The 22,435-nt window shown below is 39.4% G+C and overlaps 4 long non-coding RNA genes across 5 annotated transcripts in view; 2 read left to right on the top strand and 2 right to left on the bottom strand.

Annotated features, from left to right (window-relative positions):
* LOC124261081 overlaps positions 1-9,780 on the bottom strand; it is a 48,629-nt gene extending 38,849 nt beyond the window's left edge. The window contains exon 1 of the long non-coding RNA XR_006894253.1: positions 9,703-9,780. This is a non-coding gene — a long non-coding RNA (uncharacterized LOC124261081). The remainder of the gene's footprint in view (positions 1-9,702) is intronic.
* LOC124261089 lies at positions 580-11,956 on the top strand. 2 transcript variants are annotated; one of them, XR_006894255.1, is made up of 3 exons: positions 580-661; positions 1,010-1,112; positions 11,806-11,956. It is a non-coding gene; the product is annotated as an uncharacterized LOC124261089 (long non-coding RNA). The 2 variants fall into 2 exon arrangements; XR_006894256.1 differs by lacking the exon at positions 11,806-11,956 and adding an exon at positions 1,936-1,954.
* A 5,059-nt stretch (positions 11,957-17,015) lies between these two features.
* On the bottom strand, positions 17,016-17,694 carry LOC124261137. The gene is made up of 2 exons (XR_006894263.1): positions 17,605-17,694; positions 17,016-17,151 (listed from the first exon to the last, which is right to left on the bottom strand). It is a non-coding gene; the product is annotated as an uncharacterized LOC124261137 (long non-coding RNA).
* A 2,015-nt stretch (positions 17,695-19,709) lies between these two features.
* On the top strand, positions 19,710-21,164 carry LOC124261144. Its single transcript, XR_006894264.1, has 3 exons — positions 19,710-19,801; positions 20,541-20,643; positions 21,085-21,164. It is a non-coding gene; the product is annotated as an uncharacterized LOC124261144 (long non-coding RNA).
* Positions 21,165-22,435: the final 1,271 nt, after the last annotated feature.

Genomic DNA, 22,435 nt, shown 5'->3' with positions numbered 1-22,435 from the left:
GTGTGAATATGGTCAATTTTGACATGACACGCACCTGTTCGCAAAGCCAACCATCTGACTGGCTGACTTATATGGTAAACAAACTAATCATGCCATTCAGCGAAAGGGATACCACATTCATTAATTATCACGTACATCAAATATTTTTCAGAATGATTTTAATTTTTTCCAATAATCAGCAAACCATGTTCAGATGTAACAGGCGTCAAAGTAGTCCAGGGTAACGTCATCACATTTCAGTGTGACTGGTGTTATTGAATGTTCCAAACCCTGAAGTTTTAATATGTAAAATTGGGCGTTATGTTCAAAAACACCTGCAACTCAAACAAAGCTCCTTGTTACTGCGACAAGAAATGTTAAAATATGCTGATCAAGAGTTTACATGTATTTTATGTGGATGTGAAGTTGATTCTACATGGCAAAGAAACATTAACTGCTCACAGCAACCTCCTTGAAGCAAACACTTATGATTTGTGGGATATAAAATAGAGTTTTAAATCGACTGAGAGCTATATATTACTTGAAATTGTATTTCATGAGGTTTGTGTACTGTATAAATACTAGAATTGCAAATCCATTCGATACTTTGATCCTGTTTGGAAAAGAAGCATCAAAATGAAGGCTGCTGTTATTCTTGCTGTTCTTGCTGTGGTGCTATGCGGTGAGTTTTATACCGGTTTCATCAGTACACTCAGATGTATATTCAGAAGCAGTGGTGCATTTTCCTCTGATACTTTTGTAAATACCAGATTCGGCTTGATAGCGATCCTTATCTTGTCACCATCACAGTACACCCGTGGATGTTGGTTTCAGAAAGTGTCGACAACACCCTAATGAAGCTACAAAGCTTTCGTTGTAAATTTGGTAGCCAAAATTCATCTTGACAAAATATCAAAGTGTCGGCCAAGGGGTTCCATGTAAAAAGTATTCATGATCGCAAACAAATAGTGTTTATTGAGGGACATGTATCATTATAGCTTCATTTTTCTGTTCCCATCTCGATCCACAGCCAGCACTGTCAACTGTGAGTGTATTTGTCCCCTCAGCTTGGAACCAGTGTGTGACACCGCCGGCAACTACTACGACAGTCCCTGCAGTTTGAACTGCGTTGAGTAAGTATATCCATAAAACATTCTCACAGAGATCCGTCTCAAAGGGTCTCAAATCAAAGTAGGGGCGGTGGGGTAGCCTAGTGGTTAAAGCGTTAGCTCGTCACACCGAAGGCCCGGGTTCGATTCTTCACATGGGTACAATGTGTGAAGCCCATTTCTGGTGTCCCCCGCCGTGATGTTGATGGAATACTGCCAAAAGCGGCGTTAAACCATACTCACTCACTCACTCACTCACTCACTCACTCAATCAAAGTATAGTTCACCCCTGATACAACAGATTAGAAAATAGTGATTTATCGCCCGCATAGAAACAGCTGCTAATTCCTCAGAAGACTGATACAACGGTTAAAAACGTTCGTGTTGCATCTTGTCAACGTTTATATGAAAAGTGATAACATCACTCGTAGGTCTTTATCTTCTGTGTGATTATGGTAAAAACGTTCAATATAATGTCCATGTTCTCGACTGTCACTGAAAAGCCGCTCTTTGTAAGAAATAACGAACGTAAACAATATGTCATCAACATGTATCTGTTTGATACGACGGTTCAGTGTAGATGCTAACTCCGTTATCAAGCAAGTGATATTCGACAGTATGAACAAGCAGAATATATACATGAAGGATATTAGAGTTTATACAGTTAATGAGGTTGATGTACAGTGTGGTGACATTACTTATAGTTTTGTGATGATATATAATAGTATGAAGCCATTTGGACAAAGGGTAGGGGCTGATTAATCCTGATTAATGGAACTCCCAATTGAAGGAAATGCATAAGTAATAATTCCTGATTCCTGTCTGACGATGGACCTTCACATTGCAGGGGTGCCGTTCAGGCCGCAGCGTCCGCCTACGAAATCAGTGGTAGCACCTGTGTTGCTGCCAGGAAGTAGATGACCATCATGTTTGACCACATGCATCATCCAGGGCCAAAACAGCGCATACTAATTGTGCAATAAAACATAGAAGCAGTTCAGATGGTCTGATATTATTTATCCCCATGACTGTTGACACATTGAATACATATCCGTGAAGATCCGGGTAAGAATTGATCTTCATTAACCCATGCTGACGGGATCGAGTGGTCATGCTCGCTGACTTGGTTGACACATGTCATCGTATCCCAATTGCGTAGATCAATGCCCAAGCTGTTGATCACTGGATTGTCTGGTCCAGACTCGATTATTTACTGACCGTAGGCCATATTGCTGGAATATTGCTGAGCGCGGCGTAAAAATAAACTCCAGTGACTCACAAAGCACATTTATATGAAACCATTTGAAACACAAGGGAATGTGTTGCCGAATAATATATGCAAACATATAATCTATCTCTTGGGTAAGCCGAATATATCACACATTGGGTTAAAATTAAGTGATAAAGTGTGAGTGTGTCACATTTCTCTGAATGACTTTTAGCAGCATCCACAAACACTGAAGCACATACTGGTTGTGAAATGGAACGGTGAAACATATACCTGGTCAGTTCTAGTCTTTGAACATTTTAAGTCACCATGTCTTATACAAGTGTGTATCGCGAAGTGTCTCACTATTTGGCACGATAGCTAAGATTGTCTGATTATTGATCTCAGAGTGATGTGGACACCCTGGTCTCTGTAGGAATATATTGCTCACGTACATTTGTGATCATGTCAGCAGTAGGGAGGGTCCACATAACAGACCTCACCATATCCTCGCCTCCGTGTGTAAGGCTGCATAAACATTAATAAATGCTCCTCAGGTATATTACTTGTCAAGCGGATCAGGGACGAAAGAATTTTGCTATTTCTTCTCTATCTGTAACAAAGGTAATGATGGAAGACGAATTTATTACTTTCTCAAATTTCTAACAGCATGAATGAATACATTAGCAGAAATGTATATACGCTATCTGAAGACTTATGTATCTTGTTTCACGTACCTGTTCATGGATTTTAAGGCACTATATTTTTAATTGATGATGAGATATCTATAACAAAATTATTAAAGTGTCATTAAACGAAGCTCTTTATTAAAAACATTGCACACAATGATCATGAACAGTGTTATACTGAAGATGTATTCAGAAAAAGCTGATCACATGTCGGGACCCTCCGAATTAGAAAAAAACATCCTTTCTTTTGGGAGCGGCTATTACAATATAAAATAGTCTATTACTTATTGTTTATCTTCAGTTAAGAAAAACGTCTTTTCAAAAAACTGTGTTTCAAGGTTCGGTTTTCAACTACTTCGGCTGACACAATTTAAATATCCTTGCGATGCTGTAGCTTAAATAATGTTCAATCTCCATTCATCAGTTTCCCGATCATGATATTGGAATGCTTCTAAAAGCACCATAGAACGTCACTCTCCATATTGCTCATATTGACACCCTAATTCACCTACTCACTCACATACGTTTCAAATATTCCTCTCTCAAACAGCCGTTAGTAACGGTTAACAACAGTTTAGAGTGAGTGAGTTAACATTTATCGCCACATCGGCAATATTTCAGGCATATGTGACGGGAACAATTTATTGTTATATTATAGATCAATACAATTTGAAATTAAAAGTCTGTTGTCGAAGAATAGTAAACCTACTAGTATATCACAGATATTAAAGTAAAAACTAGCTTGCTTTCATTAAATGCTACTATTAAACAGAACATTAGAACATAAAAGGTTGCCAGCAACTGAAGATAGATCACCATGCTAAGGACCATGGGGACTTACAGTACTTTTGCTACCTGCATGGACCCTACCTGGATTTACATCATACCTTCAGGTGTTGGCGATTGTTTAGCAAACTAGCCATACGTTAAATGAACAAATATGCTACTATTAAAATTCAGAGAATGAAAAATACTTTGAATTAAAAGGGACTCACGTACCATCTCGCGGGTACAATATTTTTACGCTACTTCAACCCCCCTTTGAAGGTACAACCACTAACAATCATAGTTATTTATTCATTCTACCAAATTAAAATCACTAACTAATTACAATACATTTCAAAATTTATCAATTAATTCAATTTCTTTTACATGAGGACGGACATTAAAAAGATCTTTTAGGGATGTAACCGTGAAATATCGATCCCTTGTAATGGAAAAATCAATACAGCCACGACAACAGTTTAGAAAGACATCTGGGTTTTATCTGATAACATTCCATCAGGTTTTTCTGTATACATCGGAAGTATAACACTGTAACACTATTTCCGCTCCACAAAAATCAGAAGATTCCTTGCTCTCTTAATCAATGATATGGTTAGCTCGGGATTACCACGGGTGGTCAGAAAAACCGGCTGCTTTAAGTACGCTGTAATTGGAAATCCTGTTTAGTTCACACATAGCCCTATGGACATTTCTTTTATGAACACTAATGTACAATGTTACATTGGGGTGATCTTGAAACGTTATTGCAAGAAAAAACTAATAGTAACTATCTTTTGGGGCTAATTTAGTTCACCTTAGGACATGTCGGAAATCAAGGCCTCGATGTAGGCAACTTTAAATTGGTACATGGGACAATTAAAGCTTCATGTTAGCCTCTGAACAATGTTTGTATTTCTGCTGTGCGTTGTTTTCATAGATGAAACATCCCGCTTGTGTGCTTTAATTATTTTCAGGTTACAGGAGAATAATCGCGAAGAAATCATGTTGATAACGTATGATGGTAAAGGAATAGAACACCCAAAAAACGTTACTAAACAGATTGAAGACAAGAGGGCTGCCTGAAAGTGCCACCACTCATACATTGAATCTCGAAACTTCAAATTATGAAATATAGTTTCAGTGTGTGTGTGAATAAACTGTCAGTCTATATAGATGTGATCACGTTTCAGAATCCTACGTGATTATGGTTTCAGATCATTACTTCGCTAGCACCAGTGGTGCTTATAGTGAGTGAGTGAGTGAGTTAAAATTTAACGTTACATCGGCAATAATTCAGCCATATAGTGACGAGAAAAGGTTTACATACACATTAATTACAAGTAGTTAAATAACCAGTCATCGAAGGACTGTAAAATATCTAGAGTATCACAGATGGTGTCTAAAACTAGCAGGTAAATGTTAAAAAGATTTATTCATGAAGACAATACAATATAAAAATGGGCTCTAGTGCTTATAGTGAGTTAGAACTGTATCATGAGATATGCACATATTTTGATTCCTTAGAAAAAAAACTCCCCAAGGCTGTTAAACTCAAGCAGTCAAAATGAGTATCATACACTCAGCGTTCTAACAGGATGTATTGTTTATTGTAGAAGGAATCTGGATCCACTGTTAGACGATTCTGTGTACCCTTAGTTGGTGATGCAGCTGTTTCCGTTGATGCTGTATGTCCCAGCATACTCGCTGATTCCTCTGTAGAGAAAAATCAATCAAACTTTCAATACTGGTAGGAGAGAAAATAGTGTTAGAGCTAGGCTCTAATATATTTAATACTGTAAAATATTATGCTCTGATTGAGCCGCCTGTAGATTTAACCGCTCCAGATTACATTCAGAACGGAACACACAGCAGTTAAATAATGTATTTTGAAAATTCTCGTTCCTGATTGGTCAACCAGTGGTTAAATCACGAATTAAAACTAAATGTTACAAATAACCCTTATCACCTTGTCTATGTACCATTGCATGACTTTTAACCATTAACCTACTTCCAGTCGAAGTATTTATGTGAACTATTTATGCAGTAACGAACAGTTGAGTGATTTGTTAACTTACAAGCAGTTGAGATGGCATTGGTTGCCATAGACCCATTATGTATGGTTGCCATAGACATTTAGGTCAGTTCCACATTTCGGCTGATAGATTATTGGACAGATGCAATCTGCATAGGTCGAGGTGCTGGCTGTCCGGAGGAGAAAATCAGCAGTAATTATTTGTAACCTCGAAACGTATTCGCAAACAATCCTCATGTACATTGGCTATGGATTCATGATACTTAACATGACCGACGAAGGACGCTGGACTTTTGATCACCTCAAGATAACTAAGTGTTGAATTGTTCTTAATGTTTTCTAAATAAAATATCACTTGCGACTTAATTAACAAGCAGCATATGGTTTGATCGGAAAATAAAAACTCGGTTGATATGACTCAGTTGACATATGACGGGCTATGAAAGTGATCAGTAATTAAGTTTGATGATGAGGATAGCTCGTGCTGAGCTTATGTGTTTGTTACTTCGGTCAGATCCACGGTTATGATGACCAAAAACCCAGAACTATATATAGTGAGGTTCGAACTAATGACCATATCTTTCATATCTATGTACTGCTATGCTTTTACCAACTCAGAGCCTCACCTTCATCTAAATCTCACTATGTTCGATGCAGATTTTACACCAGCCTTTATAATGCAGATTGCAAACTACTAACCATAGCTAACAGTTCCCCAAGTATGTTTTGGAAATTCTGCCAAATGAACTCACCAGAGAGAACTACAGCTACAACAGCGAGAACAACAACAGCTGTCTTCATCTTGAGGTGACAGCTAATCTGCATACACGACAATCTGTCGTCTATTTATACAAAGCATAATCATACAAATATTACCCAATAATGATTTGGATTGAACGTGGGGGGTCGTGAAAGGTCACAGTAACGTTAAATTGTAAACGTGTTCATACAAAAAGCAGTAAAGCAGTGTCTTTTAAGGCATGCAGTTTTCCGAGCGTCCCCGTCGATTGTATGTTAGGTTTATTGTTTAACAGCGAATTATGAGTCACGTCATGGAGTGGTGAGTAGGAGAACATCTTGTAGTAACAATTGGTGGATTTTATTGGGTGTTTTAGGAGTACATTAGGAAATAATGTAAATTGGCATATCACAAACGTGTATTTCAACCTAGTGACTCTCACCACAAACGTCATTGTTTCATTTTCCCTTCCGTGGAAGTGTGGCATCGGCAACACTACCGGGACTTTCCTACCACAGTGTATGTAACGGATTATCATGTTGACAATCGAAAACCCAAGTGATGTACTTAAGCCATTTGGGTGAAATCCAGGAGTGTAGTACGGTGCAGACAAACCATAGAAACATAATCGGGGTGCACAGGGATTCGCATATTTGCTACTACCCCCAAGATCTGCACCATAGTTTTTGACGACTGGACCACTTACGACCCAGCTATGGCTGTACCTACTGCCATGGTCAACAGGATCGTGCACGTACATACCATACACCCAGTATAACACATTCACAACCCAGGAAATCAACACAACCTACAAGACAACGGGAGCAACGTTCCTGGATGTAATCAGAATATGGTGTATGTTGGATGCGAGTAAACCGCTGAGTGTTACATCAGGCATTCTTTGACAATAAATCATACTGGTCACATTCAACACGATCCAAATATCACGAATTTTGATTTGCAATAAACTGATGTGTTGATAAACTGACGAAACTATTATGCTCAAAAAAGGAACTGTATTTGCTACTTCTGCATGTTATGTTTTTGAAAACTGGAAAATGTCAATATCCATATTCACTGTTTAAAGAACATAATGAAAAGTAACTGACTGCTGTACATGCAAGCAAATGTGTGCAGGGTAACGTGTCTGTCTCTGTAGCTGTATCACTGTTTCTCTCTCCCTCCCTCCCTCTCGCACTCACTCACTCTTTCTAACACTCTGTCTCTCTCTCTCCACTCTCTCCCACTTTCTCTCCCTCTCAATCTCTCTCTAACACTCACTATCTCTCTCTTTCACTCTCCCTCCCTCTCTCTAACTTTCTCACTCACTCACTCTCACATTGACGGCATTGGAGATGTATACTAAGGTACTGACTCTACACTACAGTGTCAACTTTGATCAACTTTGTATTAAGCCTGACACGCAACTCAGTATATTGAACTGTGGTGCTGTTGACGACCGGACCACTCACAGGACATCAGGAACAACATTCTTCCCGGATGACATTCTTTGCAACCATCAATTATATCATGTAACTGACGGTACGGGGAATGTATGGTAAGGAACGGACACTACACTACATTGTGATCAACTAAACAGGTCGCCAATATTTACTTCAGCATGCTGAACACTGAAAATCGTGTTTTTGTATTAAACCTAATCGTTATCATTGTTAATACCATCTGACAATAATAGCCATGACAACACAGATTGGTTCTATATTTTATTGCACAGGCAATATGTGCTTCTTTATTCGGAGACGTTCCATGTCGTCAAAGGTGAAGGTCATCTACTTCCTAGCAGCAACACAGGAGTTTCCACTGACAGTGTAGTCGCCCTCTGCGGCCTGAACGGCACCCCCTGCAATGTGAAGATATAATCATGAGGCAAGGATGAGGAATTATCTGTGGTGCATTTCCTTTGATTTAGATTCATGACACAGTGTGTGTCTGTCTGTGTGTGTGTGTGTACGTGCGGGCGTGCGTGCGTGCGTGTGTGTATGTTTATAATAAGCTCTGATATAGGTTCAGTCATTTCACATAATCTGTCCATATCATTAGATCTAAAATAAGTGTAAACTACAAAATAGTTAGATCTCCAGACACGATAATTGCTTCTTGAATTCTCAATCTTCTGATTGAAATGACAAACGGCTGTTTCTTGACAGGGGACATAAACGGATAACTGTGATTATACTGTACGTGTTATGTACAACAGCAACTCAAAGAAACTACGTCTGATGTTATCACTTCACATTTGCTTGAGAGGAATAAACTGCAATGGTTTCATTACAGCGATTCTTCGCTATATTCTAACCTTTTATATGACTTATTATTATAGGATATTTATATAGCGCACATATCCACGCAACTAGTACATGCTCAAGGCGCTGGTCATTTTCACTCGATCATTGGATGTCAACCTCAAAGGCACACCGTATTGTCAATCTCAACTCCCTTGGGATTATTATATCCGGGATGTACTCAATTTTAATTTGACACTATTCTCTTTGCGCAAGGGTGCCAGGCTAATTTCTGTCAGAATATCTCATGGATATACTTACTCAACACAGTTCAACAGGCACGAATTGCCGTAGTAGTTGCCGGCGGTGTCACAGACCGGGTCAAGGATGCGGGAACACGGGCACTCACAGTTGACAGTGCTGGCTGTGAAGAAAGATGAAGGTAAAAACATCATGATGCGGGTACTTCAATGAGCTCAACGGTAAACACATTCCACGCGTTATACCTTCACTGATTCTTTAAATGGCCATTTTGGAGCAAAAACCTTTGATTACTGGAGTTAACGGGATTTCCATTCGTCTTACGCGCCGCAAAGTTGCGTCCACTGAGCACGGAACTATTGTGACTGGATTGCAACATGGATTCAAATATCATTAAGGAATCTGTTTCACGCTGTTATCAACATGTCACAGCCATCAACTGAGCCATGTTTAACACAGAAATTCATATAATTACACTTAAAGTCATAACGGATTGATTGCCTTGGCTGTCGCCATATGCAAGACAACGCTAATTTGGAAATTTCTGTTCATTAAATAGTACAATACAGTACAGATTTTGATAAAGGCACATTTTGCAAACCTGTTCTGGTTGCACTAGCCGAATATGATCCCTTGGACAGTCACATGGACTTGTACATAAACAATGATTGTACTCACCACACAGCACCGCAGCAAGAACAGCAAGAATAACAGCAGCCTTCATCTTGATGCTTGAGGTGGAGCTTCTCTTCCGAACAGAATCAAAGTATCGACTGGATTGAAATGACTGTATTTATACACTACACAAGCCCATATAACATATTTGAAGTGCTATGAATGTCTCGTCAGTAGTTTAAGTGGGTAATTTAAGTAGTTTAAGTTTTGTAAGTTATGATGTTTTTGCCCTGCTAAAACGTTGTGTGCAAGGCACCAGGTTATTGTTGTGAGTATTTCATGTTGTATCTGTCATGACGGGGATTTAAATCTTTTTCCCCTGTGACATGTGCTTGAGTAGAAATATCACAGTATCGATATTGTAAGTATGAATACAGTCAGTTTTGACATGACTCTCACATGCTCGGTGTTATTGAATGATCGAAGCGCTGAAATGGTAATATTTCAAATGGGGCATTATGCACCTGAAACTCAGAAAAACGCTCCTTGTTAACCCACTGCGAATTGATCAAGAATATATTTTATGTGGATGTGAAGTTGCTTCCACATGGCACAAAAACATTAACTACTCACAGCAATCTGCTTGAAGAACATATTTATGATTTGTGTGATATATACTGGAGTTTTAAATCGACTGAGGAGCTATATATTACTTGAATTAGTATTCCATGAGGTTTGTGTACTGTATAAATACGAGAAGTTTTAATCCATTCGATACTTTGTTTCTGTTTGGAAGAGAAGCATCAAGATGAAGGCTGCTGTTATTCTTTCTGTTCTTGCTGTGGTGCTGTGCGGTGAGTTTTATACCTGTTTTATCAGTTACACCATCAGTTTCCTTGCTACGCACCTGATCACACCCGTGGATGTTTGTTTCAGAAAGCGTCCACCATGCCCTAATGAAGCTACGAAGCTATTGTTACAAATTTAGTAAACAAAAGTCGTCTTGACAAAATATCATATAAAAGTGTCGGCCAAGGTGCATCATGTAAAAAGTATTAGATGATAGCAAGCAAATAGTGTTCATTGAGGGGCACGCATCAGGATAGCTATATTATGCTACTCCCATTTCTCTTCACAGCCAGCACTGTCAACTGTGAGTGCATTTGTCCCCTCATCTTTGACCCAGTCTGTGACACTGCCGGCAACTACTACGACAATTCATGCAGTTTGAACTGTGTTGAGTAAGTGTATCCATAAAATATTCTCACAGAGATCCGTCTCAATGGGTCTCAAAATCAAAGTATAATTCACTCCTGATACAATATGTTACAATATAGTGATTGAAAAAGAGACAAAGGTATAACTAGTTGTATCTGTATAAATTGTAATTTTGAGCGATTGAAGATGAATACTATCTATTTATGCAATGTACAAAATATAATGAAATTCGGCAAAGGTACTTGCTACAGCTGAATGACATACCTCAATTTGAACAAAGCATGATACAAGTATTGCACTCTAAAGATTCTTATGTTATTATAATCAGTCGCTCTGTTTTTGAAACATCTGTTTAAACAATATACATGAAATTATCACGTGGCATTGTAAAATATTGTATCTTTCAATTGTATTATAGGTTGTTAGGCCCACATTACTGAATAAATTTGTCTGTCTGTCTGTCTGTCTGTTTATCTGATTTATCGCCCGTAAAGATACAATTGTTAATTCCTCTGAAGATTAATATAACGGTTCGTGTTGCATCTTGTCAGTGTTTTATGTAAAATGATATCATCACTCGTAGCTCTTTCACTGAAATTACGCCCTTTGTAAGAAATAACGAACGTGAACAATATACCATCAACATATATCTGTTTGATTTGACACAACAATTATTGCAACGTTTCGGTGTTATCAAGCAAGTGATATACAACATTATGAACAAGGGGAATAAATACATGAAGGATATTAGAGTTTATACAATTAACGAGGTTGATGTACAGTGTGGTGACATTACTAATAGTTTTTTTGTGATAATATATGATAGTATGAAGCCATTTCGACAAAGGGTAGGGGCTGCTTAATGCTGAACAGAGGAAACCCAAATTAAAGGGAATGCTGAAGTAATAATTCCTCATTCCTGTCTGACGATGGACCTTCACATTGCAGGGGTGCCGTTCAGGCCGCAGCGTCCGCCTACACCATCAGTGGTAACTCCTGTGTTGCTGCCAGGAAGTAGATGACCATCATGTTTGACCACATGCAGCATCGCAGGCCAAAACAGCGCATACTAGTTGTGCAATAAAATATAGAAGCAGTTCAGATGGTCTGATATTATTTATCCCCATGACTGTTGACACGTTGAATACATACCCGTGAAGATCCGGGTAAGAATTGATCTTCAGTAACCCATGCTTGTCATAAGTGGAGAATAACGGGATCGGGTGGTCATGCTCGCTGACTTTGATGACACATTCATCGTATCCCAGTTGCGTACATCGATGCTCTTGATCACGTTCACTGGATTGTCTTGTCCAGACTCGATTATTTACAAACTGCCGACATATGGCTGGAATATTGTGTGGTATAACACTAAACCCACTCAGTCACAAAGCACATTTGTAAAACAAGGGAACAAAGTGAAGCTTCGTACAATCAAACAAAGATGACATTTTGGAAAGAAATAGCACATTTGTATTGTTTTTGACGCAGCTACATGAGTCCAATATTCTAAAAAATCGCCTGTGCGTTTGTTTGGGGTTTTGTAAGAGTGTCTATTATATACATGTATTTCATAGATGTCGACAGGGATAAGTAAAAAATGCCCAACCTCGTGATCCCGACTATTTTTGTAATAATGAGAATTTGACCCGAAAATAGCAAATGTATTGATTAAAAAAAAATGATATCCCTAAAATGCCCATCAGTAACTGAGTACTTTTACAAACATACATATTTCATTATTTTTTTAAATTTTAAAATATATCATGTTTTGAATAACAAAACCACGTAGTAGTCTTTCGGTGCTTACTAGGGGTCAGTATCGTTCACTGTTATGAAATCGCTAACGTGAGAGATAATAGTTTTTATTGCTCCTTTTTTACACATATTAGATATGTTTTCGAAATACAAGCTCTCAGTCTCAATCATCTGGTTTTGTGTGCCATCATACCGTAGGAAGAACTACTACCCCAAGAAATGTACGAAGCACTGACGTGCAACTTACTGGGAGGTAACGTTAACGGGTCTTAAAACTATAACGACCTGTGTTTTGGATGTCGTACACATATGAGACCGCTTACATAAACCTGTTTTAACATAGTCGTGCAGACACAACCTCGTTCAGTCACTCACTCACTCAACGAAAAGTTTTCCCTCACAATCTCTCGCACTCAATAAAAATCCATCACCTTCTCACTCTCTACAACACACTCATGAAACAAGAAGCTCAATCTCCCTCATCGTTCCATTCATCCATTTAATTACTGAAAGGAGGCTTCACACAAACTCGATTTACTCTTTCACCCATTCGATCAATTAACTTTATGGTGATTTCAAATATATTGTATATTATTATGGTTGAAGAGGAGAAAACCGGGCTAACGCGATCGGAATTTTCAGCTTTCAAAGTGAAATATTACGAAATCCCATCAGTTCCCCCTAAAATGTTCTTTTCGACGGATTTTGTCACAGGTTGTTGGTCAATGTCCTGTCGTAGCTGTTATGTTTGGTTTTGTTTGGGGTTGTTGGGGTTTTGGGGGGGGTTCTGTTTTTGGTTTTTTTGGTTTTTCTTTGTTTTGTTGTTGTTTTGTTTTTTTAGAGGGGTGGAAAGGGGAAAGGGGAGTTCCGGTTTAGTTTTGATATTTTATTGGCGTGTGGCGTGTGAGCTGTACATGCAGCGTAAGCACCATGATGTGGACAATACTTGAACGGGTACATCTGTTTCATTCAATTCAGAAGACCTGGGAAAGTTATTCATCAAGCAATTATCATATCAGAAGATCTAATCTGTTTAACTGATTTAAAAAAACGAATAACTCTTTCACACATACCTCCAGTGTAATTACATTAGTAGTATAAGGAACGAGGACAAGTAATCCTAATGGCGTTATGTCTGGCTAATTCAGCTTCCAGCGACCCCTAAAAATCATGATCCACGAGCGATCGAAGGCATCATTTGATGTCCTGTATGGCACCGGTGAGTTTCGGCAACCAAAATAGAAACAAATACAAAACAAATGCAAAAACAATGGCAAAACCTGACACTCACCCACTCGAAAAGGAAAGACGATGAAGAAGTCGCGTTGCTGTTCCCAAGGGAGTCGAAGTACCTGTAGTATAGCTTCAATCTAGTCCAAAACATACACGCAAACACACATGCAAACATACATACGAAAACACACATTTTTGCTAGGCCATGTAGAAGGGGTGCCCGAGGTGGACTTTGCAAACTGGTTTGGGTGTTTCTGTCTTCTCGTCGGCCTGTCTGTCGACTGGTGTGTTGGTCAGTGCGTTGGCCAGTGTGCCGTGTTTTCAAGTCGACCTTCCTGACAAACACGGTGGCTAGCGAAAGGTAGGTCAACTTTTGGGCCGATTCTAGCATCTGCCCCACCTTCTGGATATCCAGACGGGTTTCTTCTTGCTCCTCATCTACACTTTCTATTTCCTCACGGAGTTCGTCGAGAGTGGTGTCGTCGTGTAGACAAGCCTAGACAAGATGTCAGCCAACATAGTCGTGGTTTGCTCCGCATGGGCCTCGATCCTCCCCAGGCGGTTGTAGAAGTCCCGTATGGTTAGGCCACGTTGTATTTGGAGCTATCTCGCTGGCGGCAAAAGGGTTGAAGATTCTGCAGAGTGCTGCAGAGTGGTCCCGATACCAAAGTGCTTTTTCACTTTGGCTGTCGGTAGACACCGCGAAGGGAGAGGATTTCTTGGATCTGGTCTGGAGACAAATCTCCTTTTGGGGACATCGTGGTTTTTCCTGGGTATATATATCACATACTTCCCATATGTCTATCTGGAAACCTAGTTTTTCCAGTACATCGGATTGAGACCTAAAATGTATTCGATTAAAATACCCGACAGCAGTGAGATAAGAAAGGTTAACGGTGTGGAAAGATACGTCGTGAAAAGACAAATAAAACACGAACAGTTCAAGGAGTCCTTATTAGATAGAAGAACGATCAAACACAAGATGAACGCTCTGACAAGTGACAAGCATAGGGTATACAGTTTAAGGTTGAACAAAACATCGTTGTCACTGATGGATATAAAGCGATGGATTGCTAACAATGGTGTAACGACTTATGCTTATGGACATACAAAAAAGTTGTATTGAAGGAAAATATATATAAATTATGGATAAAATAGCATTGGTAATGGGGATATTAAAAAGGGAAAGGTGGGTGAGTGTCACGTTTTGCCATTGTTTTCGCATTTGTTTTGTATTTGTTTCTATTTTGGTTGCCAAAACTCACCGGTGCCATACAGAAGCTAAGGCTCCTATAAACAGGGAAAGGACATCAAACGATGCCCTCGCTCGTGGATCATGATTTTTAGGGGTCGCCGGAAGCTGAATTAGCCAGAAATAACGCCATTAGGGGTACCTGTACTCGTACACCCATTACTACTACTACTACATTGATGACAATGTACCTTACGATTGTCTTCTGACATTTATTGAAGATAGTGAACAGTGCCATATAAGATATGTGTACCATGACACCACACATGTGAGGACCCTGTAAATAACAAAGCATCCTGACTCCTTTAAAGAAGCTCCTACTCATCGCTTGATTCAGTTATCAAAATATTTGTCTAGACTCTCGAATACATGTATTCAAAATAGCAGGTGCAAGTTAATAACGACAGGCAGGTCTCGGCTCTCCTGTTTATTATATTTTATAAAGATAATTTCAAAACTGTTTATTTGTTCATTTGAGACTAAATGGTAGTCTTAACATATAGACTTGTGCATTAAATTCATCAGTTAAGATCTCAATGGAGAAGTCAAAAGTCTTCTGAGTGAGTGAGTGAGTTTAGTTTTACACCGCACTCAGCAATATTCCAGCTATATGACGGCGGTCTGTAAATAATCGAGTCTGGACCAGACAATCCAGTGATCAACAACACGAGCATCAATCTGCGCAATTGGGAACCGATGACATGTGTTTCACGGGTCCAAAAGTCTTCTGTCTCATCCATTTGGCAAGGAAGGTTTAATCGCTTGTATGCAGCCTTATAATCACACGTAGAAGCGAGTAAGTAATGAGGTTTAATGTGTGGCGTGAAGCTCTGAAAGGAAAATTTTCCACCCGCACTTACATAAACCCACGTGAGTCATATATCCCAACACGCAAAACTGTTCACCTGACTTGGAAATAGATGGCGGAAGTCTGTAAATAATCGGGTCTGGACCAGACAATCCAGTGATCAACAGCATGAGCATCGATCTACGGAAATGGGATACGATGACATGTGTCAACCAAGTCAGCGAGCATGACCACCCGATCCCATTAGTCACATCTTACGACGCGCATGGGTTTCTGAAGATCATGTCTAACCCGGATCTTCACGGGTATGGTGAGCAGTAATCAAAGTAACACTTGCTTTCATACTGAGACACTGAATGGTGTGCATGTGCATACAGTTTTGTCAACGGTCATCCGGAGTAAATATTTATGACAAGAAGAGTCATGGCATCAATACTGTGTTGCACCACCAATAAGTGTTTCTGTGATCTGGGACGCTGACGATGTTAGTGCCGACTGTATCCTCGATACTCAAGAAGCGAGAATAAGGTATTGATTTTGATTCATTCCCCTCTATGTGGACAAATTGCATGTTATGTTTGCATTCACCATAGTTTGCAGCATTAGATCTGGAGACAACACAAAGCCATGCAACCTCACTCCTTGACTTTCCTTAACATGTATCGAAGGACAACTGACATATTTTCAGCATTTTCATTATAAGCGGTGTGATGAGATGTGAATGGATTTGACATAACGTGACGAGACGTAACGTGACGTGATGTGATATGATGTAGCATCACGTGATGTGACATTACGTGATGTGATCTGAAAACCACTGACCCTCTTCTCGCTCTCTTTGAACATCACATGCATATTGTATGAAAGGGCTAGATAAGGATCGGGAGCAAACAGTGGCCCACCATAATTAAGACTACAAAGGGAAAGCATAGTTCACTTACAATTTCAGAATCGATTACATTCATTTGAGGTCATACACCTCAACCCTTACTAATGTAGATGTATGAACCGCGTTCTGTAATACACTGTGCCCAGTCGTGTCTCATACACCTTCTGTGTACTGCAACGGTATTAATATTTACAAATCAAAACCAGACCAGATGGATTGATTCCATATTTTATTGAAAACATGTACTTCGGTCGGGGACGTTCCATGTGGTCAAAGATGAAGGTTATCTATTTGGCAGCAACACAAGAGTTGCCACTGACGCTGTAGGTGGTCTCTGAAGCCAGGACGGCATTCCTGTAATGTAAAGGTCCATCGTGGGCTAAGAGTGAGGAATTGTCAGTGATGCACTTCCTTCAAGTCAGTTAGATTACATAGGGTAGATGTATTTTATCATGAATATTTGCAAACATCCAAAACATGTTTCCTCGCTTATTCATCTTATTGTCCTTGTCCACAGGAAACAGTTTTTGTGTTCAAGTATATCAATTACATGTAGACGACAATTTGGTCTGTTCCTTATTCATTTCTCTTCAATGACTTTCAAAAGTATAGATGTTAAACCCAAAGTCTTTACAATTCCAATACACAACGATTTTATATAAAATCGTAGTATTAATCTTCAGAAGATTATACAACTTCTTCTTCATGGGCGTCCAATCAATATATTATAACTTGTAGCCTCAGAGTTCATACTCTACTTTGTTTTGAGTGTTCGAGAAGGTGAGAACATTTCATGGATATACTTACTCAACGCAGTTCAACTGGCATACATTGTCGTAGTAGTTACCGACAGTGTCACAGACAGGGTTCAGGATGAGGGGACAAATGCACTCACAGTTGGCAGTGCTGGCTGTAAAGAAAGATGAGGGTTAAACTAGTTATCCTGACATTCTTATCCTGACATAGGTCCCTCAGGTTTCTATGATAGTTTGTCTTTCATAAGACATTTCATTACTGAATTAAAACAATAGCCAGGTAGCTTCATTTAAAATCATGAATCATGACTGCTTTTTACAAGGTACAGGGTCCATTTGGACATGGGTCACTCCTTCTGAAACCAACATCCACTTCGGATATCGGAACGAATCCGGGATTACAAATAGAAGCGACAAAACCCTTTCCACATTCGCATAAGAAATCTCTGCTAAAAGCAGAGTCGATTGTACAATTGTGACTAAAGCAGAGCAGATATTTGTTTCAGCAGTATTACAGCTGTAAGATGTTGTTTGTAAACAAATCGAGTCTGGAAACACTCTGGCAGTATCACTCGAAAATGCACAATGGCTTCTTAATATACATTTGAATAAAACTGATAAAACAGGTATAAAACTCACCGCAGAGCACCGCAGCAAGAACAGCAAGAATAACAGCAGCCTTCATCTTGATGCTTCTCTTCCAAACAGGATCAAAGTATCGAATGGAGTAAGACGTCTCTATTTATACACTACATAACACTCATGAAACACCCTTTCAAAAATATATAACTCCTCGGTCGATTTAGAACTTGGTTTTATAGTGAATTAAACATAAATATCATCTTCAAGTACAATATTATTATCAGTAGCTGATGTTCTGTGTCACGTAAAACCAAGTTCATATCCACATAAAAAATAATCTCATGACCAACATGTCTGATCATTGACAGTGGGTCAAGTATATACGATACAGATTTGTATTTTCATGATTGCCGGCATAATGCCTAGAGTCATATGTCAATTTTCAAGGCATCGAATATACAATGAAACTTGTAAATCGGAAAACCCATAATGTTTATCAACTAGTAAAATACAGCCGATAACATTACTTTTCTGCAGCACTCTATTTCTGAACTCTCACGATTGAAAGACGGACACTCTGCGATGCAATGACGTCACGCTGGAATATTTCAAAGTCTGTTATAACTTTGTCTGGTTTGGCGATTGAAAAACAAAGTCAAAACGTCGTCAATGTTCTACCGTGATCACTATACAGTCATTAGGACGCATTGGTGAAACCTTCCTAGACATGTAGATTTGATGCATCAGTGAGAAAAATGATGTCCAATGCAGTTCCCTTTTGACTTGTACGATACGTTCCGGTGTTTGCGGGTAAACAATTGACTAAAGTACTGTCGGAAATAGAAAAAAACTGGGGGGTTTTCACATTTATATGTACAATTTAGGTAGTTAATATATGAAAGTGTGAAATATCTGTGTGATCTACCTTCAGTTGTTGAGAATCTATAGCCTGTTTTTATATTGTATTGTCATTTATAGTTCCGATATTTAAGATTTAATTGCTAGTTTTAAATGGATATCTGTGATACACTAGTAGTTTTACTGTTCTTCGTCAACAGGTTTCTTAATTTCTAACTTTATTGATCTTTAATATAATTATAAACAGTTCTCGTCACGATATGGCTGAAATATTGCCGATGTGACGATAGATATGAACTCACTCACTCATTGACTAAAGTACTGTCGGAAATAGAAAAAAACTGTTTTTTCACATTTATATGTACAATTTAGGTAGTTAACATATGAAAATATTATATTAATTTTTTTGGGCGTGTGTGAGGGGGGTGGGGGACAGAGATGTAATATTGCCAACATTTGGAAATAAGAAATTTGTTGAAATAAAATTGGAGATGTATGCTTTCTTTTGTTCCTCAGTATATACACCGGGTATATGGGGTGTTACACCCGGTAATGAAACAAAGCACATAAAATACCCACAACAAGCTGGCGCCTTGTACATGACGGTCTGACACAGCATAAACTAAACTACAATATTACTGAGGAGACATTCATATCACTTCAAATATCTTATATGGACTTGGGTTGTGTATAAATACAGTAATATCAATTCAGTCGATACTTTGATTCTGTTCGGAAGAGAAGCTCTACCTCAAGCATCAAGATGAAGGCTGCTGTTGTTCTTGCTGTTCTTGCTGCGGTGCTGTGTGGTGAGTACAATCATTGTTTTGTGTACAAGTTGATGTGAATTTTCTGAGGGTGTCATATTTGGCTAGTGCAACCAGGTATGTTCGCACATAGGCCAGAGAGGGGCAGTGGGGTAGCCTAGTGGTTAAGCGTTCGCTCGTCAAGTCGAAGACCTGGCTTCGATTCCCCACATGGGTACAATGTGTGAAGCCCATTTCTGGTGTACCCCGCTGTGATGTTGCTGGAATATTGCTAAAACATGCGTTAAACCATACTCACAGGCCAGAGATGAACGTTACACGTGGGTTACTGATTGTGAAACAGAATAGATTTCAGTATGCCAGTCCATGTTTTACAAAAATAAACAGCCCAGCAGCTATAATTCATCAAGATGATACGTTGTCAAGACAGTGGAAATAATTCATCCGTCGCCCCACATGAAGGACATGTCCCAATATCAGCTTAAAATAAGCATCTGAGACCTGTACCAATTGTGAAACCTACGAACGTTGATACGATGCTGAGAAATCTAGAAAAAAAATCACTTTTAAGTGGGATTCGAACCAACATCAACACATTTTTCGCCTGCGCTTAAAAAAATTGGAAAATCCGCATAATCCGATAATCAAAGTTGGCCCTCAAATATGGAAATTTAAAGAGTAAGTCTCAAGCTACACCGAGAGGAAATGTTTATTGAAATAAGCTAGTGTTCAAGGGACCAGTGTCATGAAAACTTTAACCCCTCTTTATCTCCCCTTACAGCCAGCACTGTCAACTGTGACTGCTTGTGTCCCCGTATCATTGACCCCGTCTGTGACACCGCCGGCAACTACTACGACAATGCGTGCCTCTTGAACTGTGTTGAGTAAGTATATCCATGAGATTCTCAGATCCCTTGCACTGAGAGTATCAAATTAGCGTTGAGTTTTTTTAACAGGTTAGAATGCAGCAAAAACATCCCTGCTATGAAACCACAGCAGGTTCTTTGTATGTAGAATAACACGACTATCGTTAGCCAATATAAAATCATACACGAGTGGATGCTCATGTGTCTTTTGTTGTAAATGACACGGACAGACTAATTACAATGATATGGGCAGTACGGAAACATGTCTATTTCCCCCTGTCAACAAATCGGTCGCGTCCATGTTTATCATTTCAAGCAGTTGTCTGGAGATCATAGATGACATGAAACGATGGAACTTTTCAACCCGTATTAACACATAAACTCATGTAATGCAAGTATATATTGGCGGAACTCCACCCCATGAGAACTCATCCTTTACGATGGACCTTCACATTGCAGGGGTGCCGTCCAGGCCGCAGAGGGCGCCTACACCTTCAATGGTAGCACCTGTGTTGCTGCCAGGAAGTAGATGACATTCACCTTCAACCACTTGGAACGACTGCGACTATAGGAGCGCTTAGTGTTACAATAAAATATAGAATTCTTCCATCCAGTCATATCTGCGTTTCAATCATTCATTCATGTATGCATGTATGTATGTTAGGTGAGGTGAAATGGGGTTTAACCTCGGGCCTTAGAATATTTCGCTCATATGACGACGTGCATGCATGTATGGCTGCTTGTACTAGCCCAGACTGAAGCTGGGTTATTGGTGTTAGTTCACTGAGATACCATGTCACAGTTGAGCATGAATACCCCACTCAGACACATTATACTGACTCCGAGCCGACCAGTCCTTGTTGTACCCATGAATGCCAAGCGCCAGGCAGGGATCAACAAGTACCATACAAGTGGGGAATAAATGAGAAATATGAAATGAGACTACGTAGGTACTACGAGAGAGAGAGAGAGAGAGAGAGAGAGAGAGAGAGAGAGAGAGAGAGAGAGAGAGAGAGAGAGAGAGAGAGAGAGAGAGAGAGAGAGAGAGAGAGAGAGAGAGAGAGAGAGTGCGTGTGTGTGCATGTAAACTTAAAAGTGCCTCCATTACACAACATATCACTTCAATGGGGATCGAATGAGAAGCCACTATCTTTGGTTTACTGGCGACAAAGCTTCGTATATATTGGCGACTTTATCTCGTGTATTGGCTCCCTACTTTCAAATATTGGCACCCTATTACTGACACGGTCCTAACGCTGAATCCAAACAATAATACCCCCATAACAGAAATACAGAAACAAAAACTCACAATGTTTTCATCCATTTATTACATGTCAAATGTCACTCTAGCACCGTCGCGTTCCACAACGAAGTGTAGAGTTTTAAATATTTGAACAGTGGGTGTCTTGACTTCTCTTGGGGTCAGTGGTGTCGGAGACGTGAGATGTTGAACTAGTTGCCGATGTGGCAGATGTGGCAGTTGCTGGTGTTTTCCTCTGGACAACATCATCGACAATCTTTAACATGCCCTCGCTTGTTCTCTTGTACCTGCATTGTATATAGCAAATACTTATTCAATACATCTTACTCCCTCACTGATATTTTGATAGACATTTTACAAGTGATTATTAGCAAGTGAGTTTGGACTTACGCCTCATTTAGCACTACTCCAGCAGTATAACGGCGGGGGACACAACGCATGGGCTTTACACATTGGGCCTGTGTGAGGAATCGAACTCGCGCCACAACCACTATAGCCACTAGGCTACCTCACCGCCCATGGACGTGATTAATAACCCTTAAATACGGT

This window comes from Haliotis rubra, unplaced genomic scaffold (genome assembly GCF_003918875.1).
Source record: "Haliotis rubra isolate DU_JTF1 unplaced genomic scaffold, ASM391887v1 Scf1190, whole genome shotgun sequence".
In the NCBI taxonomy this organism is placed as follows: domain Eukaryota; kingdom Metazoa; phylum Mollusca; class Gastropoda; order Lepetellida; family Haliotidae; genus Haliotis; species Haliotis rubra.
Note: the sequence above shows the minus strand (reverse complement) of the source record. Positions and strands in the feature narration are given on the sequence as shown.